At 45.6% G+C, this 20,892-nt stretch overlaps 1 protein-coding gene across 6 annotated transcripts in view; it reads left to right on the plus strand.

The window, feature by feature from the left end:
• Positions 1-20,892, plus strand: part of WIPF1 (WAS/WASL interacting protein family member 1) — a 906,211-nt gene that overhangs the window by 135,598 nt on the left and 749,721 nt on the right. For 4 of the 6 annotated variants that reach the window (XM_069616149.1, XM_069616153.1, XM_069616147.1 and 1 more), the window contains exon 2: positions 9,504-9,593. The exons of the other annotated variants lie outside the window; for them this stretch is intronic. The gene's annotated coding sequence lies outside the window, so the exon portion shown is untranslated. The remainder of the gene's footprint in view (positions 1-9,503; positions 9,594-20,892) is intronic. 6 annotated transcript variants of the gene reach the window in all.

The raw sequence follows: 20,892 nt of genomic DNA on the forward strand, positions 1-20,892 counted from the left end.
GCCATGTGTTCAGGTGTGTCATCCTCCTGTAATTGTGCTAGCTGTCCGTGTTCCCCCTGATCTGTGGTGCTTGCAAATACTGTGGTAGTGGTGCTGCCTTTGTGGTGCCTATGTCTCTATCTGTGCTGGTGCTTGTGTTTGTGCTTGTGGCATCTGCTGATACAGGCCTTGTATCTGCCCTTGTTGCAGTTGGTCCTGAGCATAATCTTTCTGCCCCCCTTGAAAATGCTGCTGCCCCTGATCGCCCCTCCCCCAATTCTGTGCTGCCCCTCTAAATCGGCAAGTTCTGGAAATGTGTCCTAGCTGCCCACAGGTCCAGCACTGCGGCGGTTCTATTCCTTGTCCTTGGAGACCCCCTGAAAAGGCCCCTGGGTTCGGTTGCATCTGTTGGCCATAGTTCCAAAATCCTCCTGGGAACCCCCCTTGATTGTGATGTGGCCCGAAGCCACGCCCGCTTTGAATCCTCCCCTTCCTCGGAATCCCTGCTGTAGGCTGCCCACCCCATGTATCCTCCCATGGGCGGTGCAAAAGGTTGTTTTTATTGGGACCGCTGCTGTTGTGCTGGTGCTTGTGGGGTGGGGCTGGGTATGACCGCCCCTTCCATTGCGTACTTTGATCGCTTCTTTTGCACTAGCTTGGCCTCATCTGCTTTTCTATCTTCTGCCTTTTGCTTAACCTTTTCCTGCCATAGTCTACAGTGGTGTACTATTGTGAGCTGTTTTATGGCCATCCCATTGCTTCCATCCCCACCAATCAGTGCTCCAGATAAGATTTTGAGGTGGGAGTGTTTTACTCCCCATTTTTAAACTTTGAGAGTAAATTTGATTTTACGAGACTAAAAATGACTTCTCCTTTGCAAGATAGTAAAATGTATGCGACATCCTGCCGACTTGTGCAAAAACTGTATGGAAATCATTACTATGCTGCAGCTTTCTGCATTGTGACAGAATACACCTTTCATTATTTCTCTAATGTCTGGCTATTTGATCTCCTGTATATATTAAAATGTTGAAAACACAAAAACCTAGCCAATTACACAGTAAAGCAACCCTGAATTGTATTGTGTGTTTGAGGTTCGATAGCAGAATTGTCTTTCGATGTTTAATGAAAGACCTCATTTCCTGGAGCTATTACTACCTGATGGTATGCCAATGTTATGATATAACAGTGCAGAGAGGCAAGGACTCCATGCTAAATTCTATACCTAATCTCGTGGTCAAATGGTTATTTATATGGTGCTTTTGGCAAAGCTTTGTACATCAAACATATTTATAACAATTATTACCAAACCGTGTTGGTACTCCTTTATCAACCTCGAAAGGATGAAAGGCTGAGTTGGCCTTGCCGGGATTTGAACCTGCAACCTACAGATCATGCACAGATTGCAGCAACGAGTACTCAACTGGCTGAACTATCTTATTGGCTAACATCCTTCAGAGGTCGGTTAACTGAGTATCGACTGAGGTATAATAATCACAGTACCTAGATGTTGGACGAACCATGTACATAAAGTTAAATACCTATCTGAATTATCACAGGGACAGGTTTTGCGGAGTTTCTATTTCAATTACATATGTAACTTTCATTTGTTGACTTTTGAATAGAGCTTGCTCTTCCTGGAGAGTCAGGTTTTGGATGTTATAATTTTAGTCTTGAAGATTTGAGAGGCTAGGACACCTGCGATTGGTGTAATGATGCTCACCCTTGAGCGAAGACTCTGCTGCCACTGGCCATTTATAATAATGTACCCCAGTGACTGCAAGGCTGAATGGATGTAAATTAGACCCCGCATAGTCATCATTTTGCACACTGTTTTTATAGTTGGAGTGTAAATTAAATTATAAGTGTAAAAATGATCTGCCTCTGCATGATTATGCACACAGCACCGGAACTCTGAAAAATACAATTGTGCAGCAGTGGTTTGCTTTCACTACAAACTATTAATTCTCAACTACATCTTAGTTTTCCATCTTATTAATTCTATAATCCTGAAATGCTAGGAAAATAAATATGCACAGTGCTTCTGTTTGTATCACACACACCACAGCAGAAGCGGAAAGGGAAGAAAACCATTGGTGTGCAGTTTCCTTTTTTGAAAGGCTTCAGAGAAATATATTTTTGTTTCAGAGGCTTTTATCCATGGCTTGAATTACATCATGTAGATAAAAATCAAAAGAAATGCTCTGGTTTCTGTCAAGTAACATGACCGTTGACTACCCTCTGATCTAAACTTGTGTTTAAATGTACACAGGAAAATAATAATAAACTGTTGTATTTACAATATTTTAATGCATAAAAAGGCCTTATCTGAAGGCCTGTCATCAATTTTTTTCAAACACTTTTGTACTGGCTCTGGTAAACCCTTCTGTATCGTCACCACTGGGACCCCTGCCTGCCATATGTCAGCAGCTGCGTCATCTAGTATCGAAACTAATAATCCCTTTACGTCACCCACTTCCAGTCTATGACCCGCTTTCAGTTTCCCCATAAATCAATTTCTCAGCTCCTGCGCTCAATGATGGTAACCTGCACTTCACTTTCTCATCATCTGTGTGTTTCCAAGGTACATACTGAGGTCTCCCCCCTCCCCTCTCTAGAAATGGCATCTGTGAGTATGCTGCCCTCTCTTCGGTACTGTCTAATTTGTATAGGCCCTATCTCATCTTCAATGTCTGTGAATATCTCTACTGGTTCTGGGGTAGGTACGTGTTTGCCTTAGTTATAAACCCCAGACAATCGTCCCCTTGAACATGCTAGCACTGTTTCTTCCCACATAACATCCTGGGAGATCTGTAAGTCTGTTGACCTATGCGTTATGTGTGGCGTGCTTGCTCTGCTTGTTCTTCTGCATCGTCCCCTCCTTCTCCCCATCTGGTCAGCCTACACTCCGATGATGCCCATTCGTCTGTCCCAGTGGAGTGGGGTCTGCTTTGCTCCCCCCTCTCGTCAACACTGTGCCCGCCGACCTTGTCAGATCCTGTGTCCATGTTACTACAAAAGTCATCTGCAAAACATAATCTCCTTGATAGCAAATCTGTGTTGGGTTTCATGCTAAGATCAATGTCTGATAGATTGTATTTGCTGTCTCCTGCCCAGGCCCCAGGCCTGTTCAACTGTCTGCTGCTGCACCCCTGCCTCGTGAATTTGTGCTATCTGGTTCTACTTGTCTTTTTCCTCACGTTTGTTCCTTTCCCCGTCCATTGCTACTTGTGTCTTTACCGCTCTTTTTGCTCGCTCATCTTCCTCCTTACGTGCTTGTTCTCCCGCTAGTCTGTCCAACTGCAACTTTCTCTGTTCCCTCTAGGCTAACTTGTGTTTTTCTTGCTCTATCTCCCTCCACCTCTCTGCCTTCTCTATATTTCTCTCCCTCATCTCCTTCTCTATTCTTTCTTCACGTTCCCTTTCCAAATGTTCTTTCCTCTTCCCTTCTATGCACCCTGACTTCGCACTCCAGCTTTTCCTCTCTTCTCCTCCCTCTGTCCTCACGTTCTAACCTCACTTCCCTGTCCTTCTCCCTTTTATCTTCCTCTTCCATTAGTTCTGCCCAGTCTGACGTGTCTCTGTCCCTCTTCAGGCTTTCTATTACCTCTGTTGTCCTTTCTGCCTCCCCAGTTGTTTTTCCCTTTAAGTTTTTGGAGTACCTGTGCTGCTATCCACTCTTTTGTGCTTATGCCCTCATATTCTTACTTTGCATGCTCTAGCCCCTCCACACTCGCTCCTGCATCAGCAGCTTGCTGCCCTGCACCTTTCGACTTGTCTTGTTTAGTGTATGGTGGTGGTTTGTATGTCGGATTTGAGTACCCCTCTGCTGCCATCAGTTCACTAATTGCGTACATCCCCTGTTCATCATCTGTGTCATCAGATACTACACTTGGAGGGTCTAGGGGATGTGCGGAAGGGTGAGACCCCTCTTCCTTCTCCTCATGCTGCCTTAGCATCCACTGATGCTTCGCCATTTCCCCCTCTCCCTCCTGAAACATGTGCCATAACTCAATTATAGCCATACGTTTCGTCAATTTCTTCCCCTTATAAGTGCCCTGTATGTGTGTTCATAGCATTTGCTGCACATCTTTGGAGAAACTGCCACAAGGCAGGCATGGTTTTGGTAATTTACCATCTGTACTTTTGGACCATTCTATGCTATATTTACAAATTTTCTTTTTTATAAGGTGGAAGTGTCTTACCCAAATGCTGAAGCGGAGTGACCCCCACTGTTCCCTTGATACATGGTAATAGCTCCTTTACCTGACCAAGTTCAGGCGCTCGATAATCTGCTGTTCCATTTTCTACGAGCCTCTCTGGCTCTGCATCTTACCAGGTGTGCTCCACGCACCGCCCCTCCTTCACAATCGCTGCCTCCTCAAGCACACCACCACAATCCTGCGCATGCGCTTTCCACGCACCACCACTGATTCACCTTGCCTGCCAATCCCAAATTCTCACACTAACTCCTCACTGTCTTAAAACTCTGTGTCCTATGTGCAAACCTAAGGGGGACGTTAACAACACAACCTAGGTAAATTGAATATTGCACGTGCACAGAATAGCCCATTGCCCCATATCCCACACAAAGCCCCCCCCCAACAACTGTCTTCCTGTTCTCCAGGCAGAGTATACCAAATTCTCTGGCGATCGAACTGCACCTGTTGTGTCACCTAATGTGTGAAACGCCTCTCTCCAGGGGACTTAACCAGTCAATTTACCTTCCACAATCTAGGATAGCTCCAGCTAACTCTGATGGGAATACCATCATCTATGACCCAAGCTAAAACGCCCAACCCACAGGAATACTTTATTCATAAACTCTCGTCATCCAAGCCCTCTAAGACCGAATGTGACCTAAACATAGAAAAGGGTACTAGACAATACTCTGAAAATACACGCTAATACTACACAATACCTCCCGGTACTCCACACCCTCCGTCACACCCACAATTGCTGTCAGACTGGATCAATACTTACGTTCTGTGCTGCACTGATGCTGCTCGGCTGCCGGCTTCCCCGTCAAGGCGCTCGCCTCCCTGTCTTGGTCTGCCTGGACAACTCGCTGATCTCGGGCGGGGTGTGGGATGATTTGCAAACGGCTCCCGACATCCTTTAAACAGGTACACGTTTCCCGTTCTCCTCGAAATACACGTGAGGGTCCGACAGCCTCTCAGGTTCAGCAGCGAAGTGGTCGGCTTAGTGCTGGGCTGGCGCAAGCAACCATCCTCTGGCTACCACCTTGTTGGGACAAAATCCGAGGTAGGTTTGAGGGCTGCTAGAAGTTCACGGACTTGCGGAAGGCCCAACACCTCCCCCCTCCCCCCAAAAGGAACGTAGACCCAGAAAGACAGAAAATCCTAGAACGTCTCAGCGATTTCTGGCTCGCTGGCCATTTTTGTGGGCACATTACATCATAAGGACATCACTACCTGGGCCCCTCTTAGAAAACCTATCACCATCTTGGATTGGGCGTTGAGTGATGGTCCCCCTATAACAGACCCTACATGTTAATTTACTGGCTCTCCCATGTCAGTTGTCCGGCCTGGCCCATCCCAATAATGCTAACATGAAACAATGTTGCAGTGTGAGGGTCTTATCATTGGTTCTCGCCCATTGCTACCCACCCCTAAGATACTGAACTGTGGTTGGCTAGAGCTGACGTCCCCAGTACTGGGATCCGAAATGATTCTCAGCTCGAGATGTTTCTTCTCATTACCGTAATAAGCACAATTATGTGTGTGCATTGTAACTGGTGTGCACCACCAAAGTCTATGAGAGTACCTGTTCACATCATGCAACACTCGTCTCTTGCTGTAACGACTTTGTTGCAATTTCTGTCTGTTGGCGTGTTGCAAGCTTCTCTTTCCCAGTGCTGGTTTCCATTCATTATCCAGCCTGTCGAGTCACGTGTTCAGAGGCCGTGTCTTGGGCTCCTGGAGCTCTGAATTACTCTGAATTATGTGCATTTATTTGTATTTATTGCAGCTGGTGTTACTGCCGTTCAGGGAATGGAATTTCATTTGTATCTTGGTGGCCTTGGCAGCCGGCTCTGCCCCACATGGTTGCTCTCCTGTTCAGTCTGAATTCAGCTTATTTTATCTCTTACAGAGATATTTGCGGCCTACTGTGATTCTCCCAAGCCATGGTATGGCTTCTACATATTCATGTTATTTTATAGTTCTCCATATGTTAGTAATACATTGGTTCTGTCCGGTCCCAAAGGTGCTCCTGCAGTTCCAGAAGGTTATTTGCATATAAGCATCTGCAAGCTTGCACAGGATCGCTTGATTCTTGCAGTTTCTGCTTTGCTGCGGTTAAGCTAATGACAAAAATGATAAAGCAAAGGTAGTATGTATATGTCCTCTAAATTATACAACTTTTCCGCATGTGTTCTTCATGCATTCGGGTGCGTGTTTTGTGTCCTGATGTGCGGATGGCACGTGCGTTTTGTGTCTAATGCTGCTATGTCGTAGTGTCTAATGATGTCAGTAGCATACCTTCTTGGCGCTTTAATTGATACTGTCAATTGAAGTCTCCTTAGTTGCAGTTTGAGGCTCCTCATCCACTCTAGGTAACGTTTTCACTGCTCCTGGGCTATAGGGTTGGCTGAGTGGTACCTCTTGACATACTTGTCTATTATAGGAGCACTAGGAATCGGTCCGAAATGGTATGGGCGATCGTGGTATCTGTGGTTCTTCTTCCGGGCCATGTGTTTTATGGGAGGGGGAGCAGGGGTAGGATTCAACCATCCCTCTTCAGTCGAATCACACCATCTGAACAAAATACCAAAAATAAGCATCAATGCATAATCATGATCCAGAGCTTTCATTTCTGACGAGAGGGCTGGCATCCGACCACCATCAAGCAGCAGCCACGATCAGCCGCACAACCAGAGAAACCCACAGAATTGAAAGGGAGGCTGCAGCGCCCATGCAGTGCAATGCTCCAGCCGTAAACCAATCCTGTCGAGAAGAGGGAGAACCCCAGAGAGAAGCTACATCTCTATGCGGACCACAGAAGGAACGCAAAGTGCTGCAGGCAAGACTTGGGAGCACATGCAATACCTTTGACAGTCCCTGGATCACGAGGGACAAAAGAAATGAATGTCAAACCATCTTCCCCGTTGTACTTCCCTCAGGGGCACCCAGAATCCGTCCCTGAAACACAAACATGAACAATTACCTTCTCTGCAATTTTTTTGTGGTGGATACGTGCAGAAAGTGGGCGGGACTTAATCCGCTGTTTGACTCATCTATTTCAACACGTCCCGGGTGGGGAAGACTGGGGATGTATGGCCAGGGATAGAAAACCAATGTCAGCAGAGAAGATGTGGGGAATAAAAAGATACAGCAGGAAGTAGCAAGTGTTGGTTATTAATGTGAGGTCAGAGGTGTAGGACGACCAAGAGACCAGCAGGAGGGTGGAAGAGCGACGGAGTGTGGAGTCGATATTTGGACAATGTGAGATATTGGCTCGAGAGTGAAAGTGCTACTGCTATGCGAGTGCATGTGTGTGCGTGTATTGGTGTGGTAAGTGAGGTTAGAAATATTAGTGTAAGGGGTGACTTTGAAGTGGATGGTACTGAGTGAAATGAGGGAGGAGTATTTTGGAGGGAGGAGCGAGTAGAAGTGTGGAGGCGTGAGTAGTCTTGGTCGAGGAGGAGGAGTAGTAGTAACAAAGGGCGGAAGGGAGACCTATAAAAAGTGAAAGACATGGGTGGACAGAGGAAGAGAGTAAGGCGGGAGGAGTGGAGTGGGAGCATAGAGAGAAAAACACAAGGATGAGAAGAGAGTAGTGTAAAAGAGAAGATTGAAACTTAGAAGGTGTCTGAAAGGCACAATACACCAAAATCACAATGGAACACAAACAGGTTAGAGTAGAGAAAGTTCATGAAATCCCTGAGGGAGTTAGTTCGAGAAGGCAAATCTACCTTTAATTCCTCATCCCCTTAGAGAAAATTAGACCGTAGTTGTCAACTTTCTGTGTATACTAAGCTGGGTCAGGGATGCCCGGGTCAGAGAGGCGGTGCTACACAAGTCAAGACAGAGGGGGACGGTTCTAGGCCCCCCAAAATAACAATAAAAACCCTTGCACCGCCTCTGAGATTTGGAGTGTTCCTTGTGCCATCTGTGTGGACTAACCATGAACATGCTAAAGGTTCCATGTGTTAATATCCCCGCAAAAATATCGCCATATTTTTGCTGTGATATTACGGCATGGAACCTGCGGGGGACACCCCAGCAACCCTCAGTTATTTTTAAAAGAGCGGGGGACACCCATGCAACCCCCGCTCCCAAAAAACCCAAAAATTATTGCCCCCCAAAAAATATCACCCATGGCCGCTCCAGACGATATTTTTGGTGGGGATAATATGTAGTGATACCCCTGCTAAGAGGAAAGCTGAGCTGCTGGTGTTTCCCACTCAGATGCTAGGGCAGGTTACCAAGGTAGGGGCTTGTACCTGAAGCCCATAACCCCATTTCCCCCCTCCCCCGCCCTCTGGTATGGCATTGAAAGCTAAAACCTGAATGAAAACCTCCTGAGTAGGTTACAACAAGGTATCTCGCTTTACATTATTCTCTGCAGGAGAATCTTTTTTTTTTTCATTTTGTATTGATTATGATTTTTTATTCCAGGTTTCTTCCAAAGTCTGAAGTAACTCGTTATAAATACATTGTACACTGCACAGGTCTGGCACCGACTCGAAACTCGACGCGCTCAATAACGGTGGTTCTCCCCTTAGCGCGCTCTCCCCAGAGAGCCACACAGCCCCTTACTAACTTGCTATCCTCGTGTGCTCGACGGCTGAGGGGTCTAAAATAAATGAAGTATATTCTTGGGGTTCAAATCTCAGAAAAGTGAATCCAAGGACACCGGAAGGAAGTACATTCAAAGCTGTTTCCTTAGTCCTGGGGAGAATAATTCCTGGGGGACCATGACACTTCATCTTAATATGCGCGCCGCGCTGTCGGCCCCCTTGTAAAGGGTCTTGCCCAGTGTTTGGCTTTTATTGATTTCTCTCGTTCATTATTTGACTGGCATTAACAGCGTGGCCTGGAGCCTCGGCAGAGGCACGCTGCCCTCATGATCGCAGAGAACAGTAACCCCACAGTTACACGGGCTTGCCTCACTCTGCAAACACTCTAGGGTTTTACTGGGTGCGTTCCCTCTCACATGACTCCCCCCTTCCCTAGCTTTTGTGTGCTTGCATTACAGCACGCAGTTATTAATATTCGCAACAAGCGACTCATTGAAATCGAGAGAGTGCATGCGTTCTTTTGTTCAGTGTACCCTTTTGTTAGTGGGGGCCTGGGGGATCCACTGAAACGTCATTTCTTGGGGTGGACGTCCGCAAGGTTTTGGAACAGACCCTTATGTTCTACCCATACTGGCCATAGCACTTAGAATGACCTTTTTTGGGTCCTTTTAATTTCTCAGAGAATGTCCTGCTTCCTTCTCAGACTTTGAATGAAACAAAACTAAAGTGGTTTTCATTCCCTTTCTTTCCTTCCTTTTAGACCGATATGTGAGACTCTGCATCTTCATTCCTGCTGTTTATTCCAGAGGAAGCAGTTTGCTGAATGACCCCACGCTGCATCCTGTTCGAGGTACGTGAGGGTACTGTTACATTTAAAAAAAAAAAAAAGGTTTGACTATCATTGTGTACAAGTGGCTTTCATTTTGGAAGGCGTGGAATGGCTCTTTTGAAGACCACAGATTTAATCCGAGAATAATGGCAATATACATTACACCACAGTGTAAATGGAGATCTTCTGGTTGAAGTTATTACACATGTTGCATGCGATCTGGCACAAGGAAGCACACGCAACAGGTGTAAGTGTAGAAGTGTCTGCAATGCAAACCTCGCTGCCAAGCAACACCGTGCTGTCAAGGAGGTGTGTGAGCACATACGTCGATTGGTGGGGGAGTTGTACAAAGGGGAAGCCTGTCACTCGCCAATCGACATACAAAGATGCGTTTCCTGGAAAGCAGCCTCTGCAGTTCCTTCCTTACCACAGGAGAGAAGGGGCAGATCTGTGTCTGGTCATTGTTCCAGAGTCTGGGAGTGCAGCATGGGAAGTGCTGAGTTCTGGGATTCCCTCTGGGAATCCCCATTCTCTGTTTTTCCTGGTGGTGTGGCGTCTGGTGTTACCTTGGCCACCCGAGAGGCCAGCAGAGGTAGAAGCTTTGTTTGCGACTCGACCTGAAGAGACGGCTATTGATTTTCAGGATAAATTGTATAGGTGGAACAAATCACCTGATTGGGAGGTTTGCAGTGGTGGGTTGGTCGGCAAAAACCAATGGCTTCTCACCTGCAGCTTTGATTGTGTTTTTTTGCAACAGTCTTGTAGATACCCCAGAGCTTTGATCTCATAAGTGGAGAGGCACTGGAGGACCCTGCTGTTGAGACACTAAAAGTGGCTGAGATTAGAGTAGGCCAAATATGCTCGGGCTGCAGGCACTGCAGTCATCTTTGGGAATTGAGACTGGAAGAGCAGCACCTCGTGTAGCTGGTCGTCGCAAGGCTGCACTCCACATATAGTCCTGTGGCACATAGAAAACTAGAGATAATGCAGATAATCCACGAGGTACGCAAAGAATGTCCAGCTACGAGCAGCTGCATAAAAGGATGAGATGCTGGAAATTGGAGGAGACATCGGATGGGATAGCGTGAGGGCCCTCGTGAGAGCAAAGCTCTTCTGCTATGCAAAGAATCTTCTGACTGGAAGATCAAAAGCATTGCAAGCATGGCATGACATGACAAGACTGGGAGACAGGGAAGCAGGACAAGGGAAGATCCTAACTTGGAAGTACCCAGGACTATCTAAAGCATGTCCAGAGACCAGAGTGGACCCCTATGTCATCATAGCCACCTGATTTAACAAATCACAAAATTGGGGCACAACTAGGACAACTGAAGTATTAGAATACACAGTCCAATTTAAAGGACAACGTGGCTGCAGCCAGAAGCGTGGCTTTTTTGCGAAATGCTGTGCAACAATGTAGAAGCACGAGTCACACCATAGGAAAGGTTGTGAAGAGCCCGGATAATCATTCCTGGTCCTGATGAAGGCCATTGGTAGCAATAGCGATATGAACTGCTATATGCCGAAACAGACGTGTTGACTGTTTATGAATATTTGTGTCCGCCACAGACAATGGACACTAAATCTTATGTTGAGTTCTACACAAATATTAAACCCTGTACAAAGGTGATGTATATTGTTAGTCACCAGACAGTCATTAAATGTGTCAACTTATGTGTAAAGTGATGTATATGCTTTTCTCATAGGGAATGTATTGGGCTTACTTACCTCTGGTGACGTTTTCGCCTATATGTAATGCACAATAATATATTTCTGTTATACGTGTCCAATTGTGTGTCTTCTTGTACAACTGGTGTCGCCCTGATTAATTGTTTATACAGAAAATGACTGGGAGAGGGAAACCTAAGAATATCACATAACGCGAACTCGCCCTCGCTCAGCTCTGTACTTGCGAGGACTTCACAAGGGTCATTTTAGCTGAAGCGAGGATCTGACTCACTAAGTAGGACTCAAAGTGAAAAGCTGGGACTTGTCTGTTAGTTTAAAGTACTTCAGAGAAACCAAGTTAGGCCCTCATAAGTTTTGAAAACACAAATTTGTGTTGGACAGTGATGTGGTCTAATGTTCTATTTTCCACTGTATGTGGATAAGTGGATTCTGGGGATGTATGTTAACTCCTATTTAATTTTTTACACATGCACTCAAAATGTTGGGAACACACAAAGAGAAAAGTCCAATGAATGTGAGAGAAATCAAATGAACAATGTGACAACATTTAATAGTTGATATTCACACAATATCGTATTCAAGACCAAGCCTAACAAAGAAATTCAAATTTAAAATGCACAACCGAGCATATGCTTGGACATTATTCGTCAGAGGCAACAACCAAAACAATGTGTGTTTGTCAGAGAAAACCAAGCCCAACCCGTGATGCCAAGAAGGCTAGTAAAAAGAAACCACAGCCATACACCGGAAAAGCAGTACATCAAAGCCCAAAAAGTAAACTAAAATAAAGTCCCTATTAGATTTTTACACCTTAAGCCACACTTGTGTGTTGCTCAATGCAAAATAGTTCTTCACGTTAAACCCAATGATCAAGTAGAATAGGGAACTAAAGTCGGAAGACTCTAGTTTCGGCTTTACATGCCCATGGTTACTTCAAGGGCCAAGCCTTCATCAGGGCAAGTATCGACTCAAAAAAAAAGAACAAGCTGGCATCTGATATCCATCTGGTCAAGTAAACAATTGGATATGGAGTATAACATTTATGAAAATGGGGCCGACACGATTATTTTTGATATGTGCATACCTAGCTGATCATTCATTGACTCGTTTATGAAACAACGTAGTTGAAGTGCAGCAGGATAAATCCAGAGGGCTGGAACCCCACTTCCCATCATGGACAATCTAAAAGCAAGTGCAGGTCACTCCTGAAGCAGATCCAGAGGTTTCAAAGGCACATATCAGTGGTGTAGATTTTCCATGATGTGAAGCGGGGTTCCAGCCTCACCAATCCCTGTCAACAAGTGCCAACCTCTAAAATGTTTCACCCCCGCTTCGGTGACCCTGCTAACTTTCTCCATGCCTGGCAAATACCTGGCTCTTCACCCACGCCTTGAGTCAAATATTAATTTTGCCACGTGCCATGACGCGTCTTGTGTATTTGCACCTTATAGATGACCAGGATAAAATAAAAAAAGACTGCGTATTTGTCAGCAGTGCGGTGGAGGGGCTGATAAGAGAGGAGAGTACCTTCATGTGGGTGGCTGTCGGTTTGATGTACTGTCTGCCTGCACCAGGAGGTGCACCCGAATTCCCCCTAACACATTTTCAAACGCACAGAATTAACCAAGTCAAAACCTGAAACTCCCACACAAATCCATTTGTCCGTAGACGACCAGGAGAGTGGGGAAACAAGTGCGAAATGGACATGTCCTTGCTGTTACAAAGAACCCCCCCCCCCCCCCCCAACTAAGGCAAAAAAAATAAAAATAATTATGCAACAAAAAAAAAATTAATTCCTGTAACAGCACCTCGATGCCCGCAGGCTGTGTGAGCGCTTTAAAATGCAAAATAAAAAAAATACAAAAATTTGGAGGATGAGGTGAGAAATGCCTGCGGTGCCAAATAGTGGCAAAGCTGGACAGAGCTCTCCTGATTGCTGCACCACCAACAGGCAGGTAACACGGGCAGAAGACCTGAGCGTCCCGTCGGCACTTCCATCACTTCCTATGCTTGCTAGACAGGAGCTCTATGTACAAGGCAGTAGAGTTCACACACTCAACAACATTGCAGGCAGTCATGAGGATTCTTAAAAAGGTGTTCACCGCACACATCACCTTGGAAACAATATGGTCCAACAGTGGGCTCCCATTTCATAGCCAAAAATGTCAAGTCTTCCCTGAGACAACTTGCCCAGGACGCAGGCTAATCACATCATACTGGCCAAGAGAAAATGGCGATGTTAAATGTTTTATGTGAACACACAACAAAACATTTAGTATTACACAGGAAAATGGGGCCAATCTCAGCTTAACATTCTAAAGATTCCACAGGGAGTAATTAAGCAATATTACACAGGCAGGGGGGCATTACTGGGCCAGGTAATATCCCAGGCCCGAGCCAAGCCTCCTCATTGGCTGGAAGGCTGGCACACCCCCATCACTGGGTACTAATAATGTATGACACCCCACTTTCCCACTAACATGGGTCTGGCAGAAGGGCTCATGAAGAGACCCATCTTGGGCATACTTCTAGCACATCTAGAGAGTACCCCGCTAGAATTGTATGATGCTGCTGACCCCTTCCAGCAGTTGGAAGTGAATTACAAAGAAAGGGAGCTCAGAAACGAGCAAGCCATAAAATGTTCTAGCATCTACAAAAATCTTATTAAAAAAAACACACCCTTGGACGAATTAGGTCTACCGTTTGGATCTCATCCTTTGACAATGGTGGCACCAAAGGGTCTGGTGATCACAGCCAGGGATGGCATTGCTCAGGCGAAGAGCAACAGGAACCGTTTTAAAGGACTTCAGGAACACCTGCTCTCTGAAGAGGAACCAGTTATTCATCCATGTTGAAGAGCTCATCTAAAACAAATGTTAGAAGCCAGCAGAAGCCAGGCTGAAGTGTCAGCCGAGGAAGACTTTAAGCTCAGAACAACTATCCAAACCTGCCGATACACTCTCCACAGCGCTGGTCCCTGAAATCTGCACAACCAGGCAGCAGCTGTTAACTATTCAAGGCTTACGAGCGTATCAGTAGTGTTTGTTATTGTTATTTTGGGGAGGGATTTTTTGGGTCGAGTTTAGATCAGAGATGCAATGCTGGTGTACGTACATGCTATCCACATCATGCAAAGAAAATAAAGACTGCTGGGTAACTGCTGTGGCGTGGTCCGGTTCATGATCCCATCAAGGGGGAACATGGACATCTATCTCGACCTGGGGCAGGAGACCTACCAAGCTTTTCAACACAGCCAGTCCTGCCCCTGTGGTGGGGAGCGTGTTGAGAGGGCCCTAGTCCTTGCCCCCTCCCACCCATGCCATGATTGTTGAAAGTGATATCCACTGTCGATCACCAAATGCCTGCAAACCCCTATTCTGGATAGAATTTCTTTTGTTTCATTGCAGGACTTCCAGTCCCTGAAGGCCATGCATCAACTGAAAGTCACTGCGCTGTGCAGAAGGAAACTGCCAGCATCTCAAGTGAATCGATAATAGAAGCAGAGAGTCAAACAGATAGTACCAACAACAAAAGGGGACTCAACCCACCTCTCAAATAGCAGCGCAGCAACTTTGCCCTGCACCAGAGAGATTAATGCAAGTGCTACGTGTGATACAGAGGGCTACTTGGGTGGGGGTGGGGGTTTGGAGCTTCAAAGTGTCGTGGCCCAACTCCAGAGGGACAATTAAACCTACATTGGCCTGAAGAGTCTAATGAACTGGGTAACCAATTGGTGGGGGAGGAAAGGTAAAGTAAGTTGGGGGTTTAAAACCTTGCGAGAGCCAGGAAAGGTGGGGGGATGTTCAGGCGAGGCAAGGGGACGTGGAGGCAGTCTGAGAGACCAGGTGGAGGAAGGACTGTGGAGCTCAGCACTGCAGAGATTGTGCTGGTGTTTTTTTGCAAGTGAGGTGTTGGCCGTGAGTGAGAGTGGTACCCGATTGGGAGAGTGAGGACGTGAATGAGTCATCTTTCAGAGTCTGGCAGTTACTGAAGCCATCCATGACACTGCACACAAGCAGTCACAGCGGGTTCACAAACCCTAACGGGTCAGTGATTTTATTCTGTTCCCCTTCTCACTTTGCCAACCATGTGTACTTCCAGATCCCACCTCAAGCCTTCATCCCAGTCCTATGTCGTAGACCTTTGTCAGTCTTTCTCTGTCATCAGTCTGTTTTCATGATTCCTCCTTCGTCCAGGTCCTTCATCACGGCCCTTCTGCATGGTCCTTCTCTTCCTTGACAGTCTGCCATCACCTCCATCCTTCTACATTCCTTCTCCTTGCTGCAATCCTTCAACACAGTCCTTGTCCTTCAACACAGCCCATCATAGTCCTCCTCCTTTGTCACAGCCCTTTTTCTTTGTTACTGACTTGGACGAAGGAGGAACATTACAATCGCCCATTCCCTTGCCTGCCCTCTATCACTTTATCCAATTTTTCTTCTTTCCCTCCTTCAAATGCCCCTCGTTTTCTCTGTCACTTTCTCCGCTGCTTGCTACCTATTTTTCTCAACATCATGCCTTTTTTGTGTAGCAAAAGCCCTTGCAGTACAATACAACGCAACACAATACAATGTCATAGAAATATACACTAAAATTATAATGGGTAGACTTCAGTCTATATAGTAAGACATAATCATACTTAGAGATGAGCAACAAACATTACAAAATCCATAAAGTAGTAGTAAAAAATAAGGTATTAAGCGTAACATTATTGAAATTCAGTTTCAAGGTTCTATACAATACATTTAGACACCAACAAACGTTTTTAAGTACACAGAAATAATAAAAACAGAATAACATTTTATGTAGACATGATCGATATCGGTAGTAACGTTAGACAAGGTATTCGCAATAAGTACAAATGTTCCTTTAAAACACTCCCTACATTCCTCTTTCTGTCACAGTGAGGCCTGCAGTTCTAGGGATCAAGGATCCTTCTTTTGTGTGTCTGCAGTGGGGTAGTGGCCCATTTTTTGCATCATCCGCTCTTCAGTGGATGCGCAGTATTCCATGAGCTCCTTGCATGCTTTAATATTGTTTGAACCAAGGAGGAATAGGAGCACCTTCCCTCTCCATCTGCCATAACATGGGCATAAATGTAAGAAGCAAACTATGGTCTGAGCACTCTTATTGCGCTCAGAACCTGACCTTAGGCACCTTCCCTACTTGGCAGTTGGGCAATGAAGAGGGAAGCATCACAATTTTAATAGATTCGCTTCCTGGCTAATTTTTTGTATACTTGAGGCCACATAAGTCTCCATCTCCATATGTCCTTATGTTTCAAATACCAGGAAAGCATGGGATTTTTTTCTGAGTTACCCAACATCACCTCCCTTCTAACATTCCAAACTCTTGATGGCGCTCACTCCCCACATCACCAATAAAACATAGAATAAAAGACACATCCCAGTAGGGAATGAGACCAAGAGATTGGTTTGAGAATCATCAAAGGTTTATATAAGATTCAGCATTCAGAGAACTCTGCTGCCCCGAGAGCGCTCTGGCAAACAATACAGAAACAATACATTTTAAAGGGTTACAGTGTCATCCGTGATGATTTCTATACAGTCTACAAGTTACATTTCCATCGGTTAGGGAAGGGGTGCAAGTGTAGCGCTGTAAGGTCCGGCTCCACGAGATTGGCTGATGACTTGGCGGGAGGTTGGACATCACGTGGTTCATCTGGACTGGTCCGTGTGAGGTGAAGGTTGGGTCAGGTCCGGAGAGGTGGCTGGTTCTGGCTAACTAATCTACACACTTATCCTAGACATACAATAAATAATGATCATTACTACACCTTTTAAAGTTTATGAGAGACCTATAAATTATACACGTATGTTTGCATTATCTCACTCTGGGTCATTGGCGAGATGAAGGATGTGGGGGTCTTGCCCCTTAGGTAACCTGTAGGGGTTGGATTGATAGCTGTGACGTCTGGTACATCACAGCTGGAGGGGGTGGAGTGACACATGTTAGCTTAGGACAGAATATACTGTGACAGGGGTCTGGTTTTATTGGGGGCACTCTAGGGTGGTCAGCAAGGAAGGGTCACCATTCTGTTACATCAAACGAATAGCTTTGGAGGGGCACAGGGTTGAACAGGCAGTCATTTTCCAACAGTGGGGGTGAGAGGTGCAAGAGCAGGTTTGTTGGGATTGATGAACTACAAGTCATGGTTCAGCCCGGTCACACACAGGACAGTGATCTCAGAGGAAGAATGAAATGAATATATTGTTTGTTTGCAACATCTTTAGGCATCCATGAGAAAGGGACTTGGGGAGGCAAAGACGCGTGAGGAAAAGGTTGGGGACTGTCGGTGCTTGCTGTGCACGGCACTGCTTGAGGGGAGAGAAGACTTTCCAATACCAGAATGTGGCCTAGTCCAAAGATGGAGCCGAGGGTACACAAAATGGAGTCCAAGTTTGTCTTGCAATAGCCCCTCGTATGCTTATGCTAGGGCCTTGTCCCTTGAGGCTGCAGAAGGGCATGGAAAGCGTCCATCCACTTGTGCAAGAGTTAGTAGTCCCTTTCGCGTAGAATGTATGGGGGGGGCTAAACTGACCCCCTCCTTCCTTATAGTCTCTCTCCGACTTCCCTAAAGAAATCTCTTTTCATTGTAGTTGGAGGGTCCCACAAGGTTCCGAAGTCTAATGAATACAATGCTTTCTTCGCCCAGGCCAGCCATGGTATCTTCATGTAATTAGCCAAGCCTCAAATGTTGTTCCATCTAGCCTCTGGGTTAACTCGTAGGCTAATCCAATATGCAATTGCTAGAAGGGCGATATGATCAGCGATGGGGCACACCCTTATCTCTTAATGCAGGGGAATTGTTTGAGTTCCCTTCGACAATTAAGGGAAGTGTATGATTTCTTTTTTTTAGCTACCGTCTCCATGGCACATGGTGCCCAACACCCTACATAGCCAAATGGACAGACTTCTGTTAATGGACATCACAAAATTATGTGCTTGAATTCTCCCAACCTCCGAACTGTGATGGCAGATTGCTTTAATCTATTCCTACTCCTTTCCCCGTGTGGCCACCCCCCTGTTTTATTATCAAAGCGGACGCCTATTTAGTCAAAGTGAGATACAAACTCAACCAAAACCTTTACAATGGAAGTTTGGAACAGTTGAGGAAATGTAGGTTGGCCATCACCATTGCCTTTGTTTTTCTCTAGTTAATCACCTGGTTTTTAGAATACAGAAATTACAAAAGTTGCCAGCAGTTTGTGAGGGACTAGAATATCGTCCATAAATAGCAGGTGCAGAATTACCTATCTTGCTCCCTCCTCTGACCACATCCAGTTGGTGACCAACCTGAAACGATTCTATTATTCAGGTACAGGTTAAATAGTACCGTTGTAGAACAACCATGTCTGACACCCATTTCTACAGAAAATTGGCTTGTCATTTCTCCATTCAGAGCACATGTGATTCCAACCACATTACAATTTGGAACCTCCTAGTATCTCCTTGTACCCTTCCCTCTAAAGTGACTTCTACAACACCCTATTCAGAGTCAAAGGCTGCTTTCACATCCACACACCTTTCTCTCTTTCCCTTCATCCCACTGAGGCGTGTGCTGCCGGTCCGGATGGAAATGGTGCAAGAGAAAGCTGCAAAATAATTAAAGGCTGAATTGAGAGTTCATAAGAGGGCTGGAAACGGAAAGCTACAAATCTGATATAGTGTATGGTTACACGTCCTGGTTCTGCTGAAATAGCCCACTCGCCCCCTCCAAAGCCTGCATATTGATCTGTGTGTGGCATATCTACAATTTGCAACTGGGGCCTCGCTTGGTTGAAAAGTTTGAGGTCTGTATGAAACTAGCTTGGTCATTAAATGTGCACATTGCAGGCAAGGACTGAGTAGAGCAGCTGCTTCGTTTGTCCCAGAAGTAGATGGTAAGGCATGAGAATGTATCATGAATGTCTGTATCCTCTTTTGATGTGGTGTATTAATTCTTTCTGGCCCTACAGTAAACGGATTATTACGGATTATACCATTATTTTGTGCATTGTTTACAGCCCAGGTAAATTGGATTTAAAGTTGTGTTGTAACATTGATGATTGCATGCTAGATGGTACAGAGATCAAAAGCATTTTGTGGGACTTTGCACCAGGCTCTGTAAGCTGCAGGTTTCATGACTCAGCTGCTGTGTTAGAATGTTAGAAGTATTTAATTAGCCAGCAGAGGCTAACCGCTCCCCTAATAATAGTTTGATGACGAACCGTACTTCAGCTTACATGTTCCTTGAGGTGTGCCTTTTCTCTTTGGGGGCCAATACAGATTCATTTCTATAAATGTATAATGTATTGAACAACTTCAAAAGCTAAAGCTAATTACTTTGCCAATGATGTTTAAAGATTTAATATAGTAGCTTTCTCAAGATTTCTTATACCACATGTGACGACGTCATCTGCCTGGTTCTGCGGATGGTCACGAGTGAGCTCCTAGGTGCTGGCTGCCTCTCCAAGCCAGTGGATGATGGATCCAGGGAATGGAATTGGGTGATTTGCAGTTCACTGTCTCTTCCCCAACCAAAGACACACTAAGCAGATGCATGATGGGGTTGGTTGGGGGGACTCTGGCCACCAGAATACTTCAAATCCACTTTTTGCGGGTTATGCTGGCTTGCGGACCTGCCTGTGATGTTCGTGGACCAGAAAACCAGAAAAACATCCGTGATCTGCTTGAGGAACACTGGAGTGGTCTGGGAACCAACCTGACCCAATTCCTTGGTGTACCATCCCTGTACCCTGAAGCTTAACTAGCTCAATGTTTGTGGCCTCATCCACTTGGTAGACTTCAGAAAGAGGATGGCAGGAAGTCTTGCTAAACTTTACTGAAAAACACCTTCCTGATGGCCTGGGCGAATAAAAGTAAAGAAGTTCCCAGACCAAAAAAGGATTGAAATGTCCCAAACAAAAAGAAAATCGGTGAATCACCCTCGGCCAATTGTTTTTGAAGAAATCACATAGAACCTCACAGAAAAGGTGGGTGAAGGAGACATTAAAATACAGGGAGGAAGACAGGGCTGAGGAAGAGCTTGGCCTCCTTAGCTGTAATAGAATGTGTTTGGAAGGCGAGGTCAGCCCTCCTTGGGAAGAGGAACAAGAAGGGGTCAAGGAGGTTATGGCCAGTTTAGAGCAGCAAGAAGAGTGACTTTATCTCGAGTACCTTTTAATCCTAGGAAGGCATCGCTCTCTGGCTGTGCCTGCTAGCTACCACTGACAACGCATCTGCCCACAACACCTGGTGCCTGAATTAGTCGAGGGGTGCAGGACACCAGAAAGCTTGTATCTGGAGCAGTCAAGAGAAGAGGGCTCTGGAACTCCATGAGCCTGCAACGTCGGGGAAATGGGAAGTCGAAGCAACTTCCTAAGGACTCAAAGGTCTTGAACATTGACCTCAAAGGCCTGTCGGCCTGATTAGATACACCTGTTGGGAGGGAGAGTTGTTTGGGAAGGCCATCCTCATATTTGTATTGTTTGTTGTGGGAATCCCCAATTCCATATGTTTTCTCCATTATTGTACCAAAACCTCTGTAATAAAGTGAAAAGACTTTTCTGCCTCCTTAATCTCCATTGTCCTACGTGACACAGATTTGGTCATTGAAAGCATTGATCTT

This window comes from Ambystoma mexicanum, chromosome 9, assembly GCF_040938575.1.
Source record: "Ambystoma mexicanum isolate Mex_15411 chromosome 9, UKY_AmexF1_1, whole genome shotgun sequence".
Taxonomy (NCBI): Eukaryota; Metazoa; Chordata; class Amphibia; order Caudata; family Ambystomatidae; genus Ambystoma; species Ambystoma mexicanum.